The 7,339-nt window shown below is 39.5% G+C and overlaps 1 protein-coding gene across 1 annotated transcript in view; it reads left to right on the top strand.

Annotated features, from left to right (window-relative positions):
- Positions 1-1,139: 1,139 nt before the first annotated feature.
- Positions 1,140-7,339, top strand: part of MAPRE2 (microtubule associated protein RP/EB family member 2) — a 73,102-nt gene continuing 66,902 nt past the window's right edge. Inside the window, exon 1 of the mRNA XM_056854381.1 lies at positions 1,140-1,203. The gene's annotated coding sequence lies outside the window, so the exon portion shown is untranslated. The remainder of the gene's footprint in view (positions 1,204-7,339) is intronic.

The raw sequence follows: 7,339 nt of genomic DNA, 5'->3' as shown, positions 1-7,339 counted from the left end.
CAACCAGAGGAGTGTACTGCACTGCACACACAAGAACTGGCTTTTAAGCAGGGAGAAATAATTCCGAGAGTGGTCTCTTGAATTTGACAAGTTAGGGTTTATGAAATCCTCTACTTTATATTCTCTGCATCACTTCATATTACAATTTTCCAATACATGGCTCAATTATAGTTCTGATGCTTAGTAGCTTTGAATCCAATTTAATTGACTTATTTTAATCACCATTAAGATTATAGTATAATTGCACAGTTGTCTTTCACTTTGGGTCAGGACAACTCTAGCATGTAGTTTGTAAACACAACAATGCGTGAAAATGAATCTTGGGCTTGTATGACATCACATCCTCCCAAAACTCCACCGTTCCCGGGCACCACTCTCCAAATCTCCCAGTATTTACCAAGGCAGTGCTGGCAACTCTGTTGTCAACCCTTCGTGTCCAATCAAAAGGGATGGACGAATCTTGTGAGTGGGACCATGCCCCACCTCCAAATGTATTACTTACATTTTTTGTTTGAGCCAACCCTTGGTTTTTCTGTTTGATTTATATTTGTATCCCCTGCCCTGTTCTATGGGCTCAAGAATCCTAAGCATATTTATGTGAATGTCATTTATTGAGTATTTGTATGCTTTTCATTCTTGTGAAATGAATCAGTATTTATTTTGGTAAAAATAATAAAAACATCTTGACTTTGTTGAAAACATCTCTGGGAAGTTTTTTTCTCTGGGAAGAACAGCTTTTTTTTTTTAACCCACATGATGTAACAATTGGACAGATACCCTAATATGTCCTAGGGGTATTTCTATTATCTATGTAAATTATATAGTGTAAGGATTGCACCATATCCATATCCCATGGGCTTGTTCATTGTGATGGAGAAGCAGTGAAAAACAGTGCTTGAAAATCTGAATATGACCTCCTTTTAAAGATTGTGGATTCTCCACAATATCAGAAATGAATATCTTGTGGACAGGCATATATATCAGTTTAATAACATGAATTTTCCTGAGTTATAGTACTGTAATAAAGGGTTCCTGTTCCTTTACTTTTTGAAACCTAATATGACACAAACAATGCATAACTTGCTATGTTGCTTTCATGGTTTATGCGTTGATCTAAATTTTGCTATGTTCTCTTTTCCAGTACTTAATTGCTGCAAGATATAGTCCATTCCAGCTATCGAGGAAAGTGTGTGAATGCACAAAGTAAGTTCTGTATTCTTGATGCATTACTCAAGTAGATTCAGAATATACATAAGACTGTATAGGAAATTAATTTGTCCACTGCAACACAGAGAAAATCATACATTGGAATTAAAGCAGTGTTTGACCAGTCCTTGAAAGCTATATATACTCATTTGCAAGCCCATTATACCTAACAAGATATAGGTGGTGAGTTCACATAGTGCTATTTGCCTGACTGTACATTATTGCCTCAATGTATGAATGTACCAGTCAGTTGTCACCATAATGAAGAACCATCAGAGATTTTATGTCTTTTACCTCCACAACAATAGATTCCAAGGTGGAATCTCATCCACTCTCATGACACAGTTATCATCTGTAATGGCTGTTGCACATGATCTTTCCCTTATTAGCCTTTATTCATGAGTTCTGAGTTGGAACAGTTGCAAGATTTGGGAAACTCTGTAAATAAAAAGAGAGGCAAATGTTTCTACGTTACATGGGGGCCTCTCTCATCTCTCAGCTTCACCTAACCTATTGCCCCCTCCCTCTGCTAAAAGAATTTGTGAACATTACTACCTACTTTATTTCACATGCTTGTTTTCTTTTCCCTGGAACAAGCTGAAGAAAGGAGAGCCCTACCAGTATTGTGTGTGTTTTACAATTTACTTTGATGCATAAAATTATAGATTCAGACTAACAAGCCATTTGTCTGTTGGCTTTAAATTTTCTTTTTCTCCTCTTAGGAAATTTGTAGTCAAACATAACTGTGAAGAAAGATTAAGGAACAGTAATATGATTTAGCTTTATATCCACAAGGTGGCAATGTTTAGAAAGCCTTTTGAAAGTGTAAACCTCAAAGGAGATGTTTGTTGCAGGGTGAACCACTGCAACAATCTCCCCTTATTTAGATTAATATCCTTTCACTGAGATAAGTTTATATTTAGAGAATTCTAGCGTGCAGTGTGATTCTGTAATGCATGCAACATGCACATCTGCTTTATGCAACAGGTTTTCTTTTATTTTTAAGTCCTCTTTCAGGTTGGAGGACTAATGCAAAAACATTAATCAGGGTTGGTGCTTTTGAAAAAAAGTGATTGTTTGCATTCATACCCTGAATTAAATCATGCCTTGGTACCATGAATACTCTGTGAGAATATGTCTTGTCAGATTTAGCTGGCTGTGAGAGGGAAAAATAGTGTAGATAGTATTTTTCACAATTTCCCCTGGAAATTCAATCCCTAGCATATCCAGTTAAAGGATCTCTATTAACAGGTATTGGTAAAGAGATTTCTCTGCCTCAGAATTTGATGAGGTGCTGATAGGTTAGATGATATTGTCCCTGATGGACCTGACTCCATTTCCTAGGGCAGTAAAACTGGCAGTAGTACAACTTACAAGTGGAGTGAAAGTTACATATCACTGGGGACAGAATGAACAGTCCTTACAGTAGCCCACTTAGAACTGTACAACAGCTATTGAAAACCAGTCTTGGAAATAATGTTTCCTGGATTAGTTGATCTTAGCTCAGCAAGACAATTTCCCAGAGAATACCCTGTGATATTCTATTGTCTGTACAGTTTTTCTTCATAAAATTATTCTCTGAGGTATTGAACACACTTCATAAATGCTAGCATAAGTCTTCAGTACAAGGCTTCAATGTTTTTATTCTGGAAGTAGCAATTCCACCCCACCCACCCCCAGAAAATAATTAACAGCATTTTTATTTGGGGCTTGAGAATGCAGTAGGAGCTGTCTGTACTACATTTTTTGTATAGGTACATTTAGCAGAATTTAACAAGTATATTGGACTGCACATCTACATCTTCTTGTAATGCTGAAATGTTATCAGTTTATCATACAGTGTAGCAGGCTATAAAATGTTAAGGCCACGTTTTCAGGTTGATAGTGAATGGTTTGATGGAAGCCCTGCCCCCTGGGGTCCGGCCCCCACCCTTTGGTCTAGTGTTCCTGTGGCCTCAAATCAGGAGGGGAGGGGTTTTTTGTCAGGCTCCCTTGTCATTGTCATCCTCCTCCTGTTGACCCATATCCTGCACAGTCTGAAGTGGGTGGCTGAATCATCCACATCAGCTACCCCCAAGGCCCCCTTTGAAGCAAGCACAAAGAGTTACGCAAGGTCCATGGCTCTTGAGAGGTCAAGAACCACTCTGACTACTGAGACTATGCCTCTCAGTGTGTTTGCCCTCCAGGCTGCTCCACAACACAGCCACACAGTTGTTGTGGTGTTGCCTCAAAGGCAACCACTGTCCTATCACCCACCTAACTTGAGTGATGTCCTTGCCCCATTTATGGAACGGCAGCCGTTCACAGGCAGGGAAGTTCCCAGCCCTGAATACAAGCCTGTTGTAGTCACGCTGCCATTTTTAACAAATGAACTACAGTTATTTAGGGTGAAATCCATTCCTGTTGAAAGCTGTAGAGGGGAACTTTGCAGCTCCATACTCTGATAAGGGGCGGGGAGTCCAGCTAGGATCCATTTGTGTGATCCTAGCTGAATAAAGAACCAGCAAGTGGGTGCCGAGTGTATGGCTTCTGACTTTGTTGCTGCTGATCTAACAAGGGCTGTGTGTGGTCATAGTATTTACTATAAAGTAGTATAAGTGAAGGAGCCCCGCGGCGCAGAGTGGTAAGCTGCAGCCCAAGCTTTGCTCACAACCTGAGTTCGATCCTGACGGAAGATGGTTTCAGGTAGTCGGCTCAAGGTTGACTCAGCCTTCCATCCTTCCGAGGTCGGTAAAATGAGTACCCAGCTTGCTGGGGGTAAAGGGAAGATGACTGGGGAAGGCATTGGCAAACCACCCCGTAAACAAAGTCTGCCTAGGAAACGTCAGGATGTGACGTCACCCCATGGATCAGGAATGACCCGGTGCTTGCAGAGGGGACCTTTACCTTTAGTATAAGTGAAGACAGCCAAAATAATTGAAATGTGAATGGAAATGCTATTCCAGAAAAAAACATTACATCTGTTTTGATTTTTCTAATATTAGATTTGTACACTTTAAAAAATCACATGAGAAGCTTTAATGTTTTGAATGCTGCTTTATCTTAGCTGGTGGAAAACTGCATACAACTTTTCCTTGAATAGATAACTAAGGAGTCTGTGACTTTTTTCTGCATAATGTCTCCCAACCTTATGGTTCTCGTTTTCATTAATTTCCCTGGACACTTGGGCATTCAGCTTCTTTAAACTGTGCATCTCCCACTACTCCAGTGCTTCAGGAGGCAAAGGAGCAAACCAACATATTGTGGGTCATATAACTCACCAATTGGGTGATGACAAAGTTTAAATCCCTCAAGTGTCTGAGCCTCTTCACACTTTTTGGCCAAAGAGCTATTCACAGCTCATTTCCCACTCTGTGTACCTGGGAGCTCGCATGCTATGAATATAAATTTGCTTAATTCTGTAGACACTGGCAGTTCAACTTCACTCAAGTTTCATCTGAAAGCAACTGCGCTGTCTTGTCTCTAATGGGAATCAGTATCCACATCCATGGCCTCTAGCTGTCACATGAAACTGGTCTTGCAGAACGAGCTCTGTTGGATCAATAGTTAATGTGTTGAAATGGAAAGGAATCCTAAAACAAAATTCATACATATATTGCTTAAGTTCCACTGATTTTAGTGCAGACTAACTCTTGCTCACTTCAGTATGATATAAATCTGATTTATGTGTGGCTGGCTTGAACCAGTGTATTAAGGACTCGAACAAATGCTTCCTACAAGGGTTAGGTTTCGCTAGTACTGTTACACTAGTACTGTTCAAGGCTTGACCTATCATTAATATTGTACATTATGTAATTTCTGGCTTCACTTTTCCCCCTAAAAGTAATTGCACAATACCATTATTAGCCTGTTTTAAATCTATTATTATATGGCCATTCTGATCAAATGTGGGAAGAACATTGGATACTTTGGGGGAGGTAGTTAAAACACATAGAATATTTGTTTATGGCTCTAGGCTGCTTACTTAATTTAGAAATAAGATAGATTCAATGCCCTTTTATGGCTTTGTTTTAAAATGATCTGAAATTCTGCATGTCTTTTTCCCACTGCTCTATAACCAGAAAGTATATCCCCTGGGAATTACAGTAAGTGACTAATAAAAAATCCCAGTTTTAGAAGACAGCACTGTCTGATTTACTCAAGTAGTAATATAATATAAAGCTGTGTAAACAATTGTTGTTTTTATTTTACTAATTTCTAGAGTCTTTAATTCACTGGCAGTACCAACCTAAGCAATTGCAGCCATCTAAATCCATTGACTTTAATGGACGTAGAAAGGTGTCACTCTGCTTAGAATGGAACCGTTACTTTTGTATTTTTTCTGTATCTGTTTTTCCCCTGCCATAATGTTTTTGCTACAGGGCTGAATCTAGATCCTATAATGTGTGTGTGAAGTGCCGTCAAGTCGCAGCCGACTTATGGCGACCCCTTTTTTGGGGGGGTTTCATGGCAAGAGACTAACAGAGGTGGTTTGCCAGTGCCTTCCTCTGCACAGCAACCCTGGTATTCCTTGGTGGTCTCCCATTCAAATACTAACCAGGGCTGACCCTGCTTAGCTTCTGAGATCTGACGAGATCAGGCTAGCCTGGGCCATCCAGGTCAGGGCAGATCCTATAATACACAGCTTTAAATGTTGGATGGGGACAAATGCTCGCATCCACATCAAAAGACTTATTCAGCCATTTTATGTAACCCACATGAGCATCATAATGCAGACACAAATGTGCATCTGAATGCACATGAAGTGAGAGCATGGAAGCTCACTTGTGTGTGTGGATCATGTGTACTGTGGGGTGAAAACTGAGATAATGGGTAGATACTCTATTTTCACATAAAAGCTTCTTATTGCATAAGCGTTTTAGCTGTACAGTTTAACAAATGTTATAGAGATCAGTTTAGCAAACAAACAAAAAACTATAAAACTATAATAAGGCAAGCCAATTGATATGTACCTATTATTAATATTGGCTATTGCTCCCTGAGGAGCAATTAGAGTTTAGCTAGCTATTTTATCTATAAGGTGGATTTACTATTTCAGTGCATTTACTTTAAGCAAACAGTAATCATTAAGAGTCAGAAGGCTGCTCTTCAATGTTGCAAGCAGATATCACATTTTAAAGTATACTCATTATTTTCATTTTCAAATGGCAAATGTTGTTTCTGTCCTCCCGCCACCCCAACTGCAAGAGCTGAGAAGAGACAAGTACAGTTTGTATAAATAATGAAAATGAAATTTGGGGGAAGGGGATTAAGTATTTGCAGTTCTTTTCTTCTCAGATTTAAGGTTTGCAATTTTAAGAACATGAATTGTATAACGTAGCACATAAAATTGTACTGTTTAATAACATTTATATTTTTTAATTTAATAAATATATCAGTTTTTCTTAAAACAACTGTTACAAATATACCTAGTATTTCAGATGGATATGCAAACTTCTGCACCCTAAGGAACCAGCACATAATTTAGGGTTTCCTTAATGGGAAAGCAGAATAAAAACAATTACAAGTTGAAATTTGAAACCACACATCATTAGAAACAAACCACTCATATGAGGTTGTTCATTATGCAAAAGAATAGACACACATATGCCATTAAAAACCACAATATTAAGGAACAGGTGGTAGAACATTAAAGACTTCGAGGCTGTAATATTGCTAATCTAAAAGCCAACCTTTTTCAGCTAAATAACTTCTAAGGGAAATTCCAGCATGGAATTGCCGAATTAGAAGCCTCAAAAGGTTTGACACAGTCTCCATGCCCCAGGGCCTAATAAGGGTGTGGGATTTCTTAAACAGCAATACTAAACAGAATTACACACTTATAAGGTAAAAGGTAAAGGTCCCCTGTGCAAGCACCGGGTCATTCCTGACCCATGGGGTGACGTCACATCCCGACGTTTACTAGGCAGACTTTGTTTGCGGGGTGGTTTGCCAGTGCCTTCCCCAGTCATCTTCCCTTTACCCCCAGCAAGCTGGGTACTCATTTCACCGACCTCGGAAGGATGGAAGGCTGAGTCAACCTTGAGCCGTCTACCTGAAACCGACTTCCGTCGGGATCGAACTCAGGTCGTGAGCAGATCTTTTGACTGCAGTACTGCAGCTTAACACTCTGCGCCACGGGGCTCCTACACAC

Source organism: Euleptes europaea, chromosome 8 (assembly GCF_029931775.1).
Source record: "Euleptes europaea isolate rEulEur1 chromosome 8, rEulEur1.hap1, whole genome shotgun sequence".
In the NCBI taxonomy this organism is placed as follows: Eukaryota; Metazoa; Chordata; class Lepidosauria; order Squamata; family Sphaerodactylidae; genus Euleptes; species Euleptes europaea.
The sequence above is the reverse complement of the archived record's forward strand: the minus strand, read 5'-3'. Positions and strand labels throughout refer to the sequence as shown.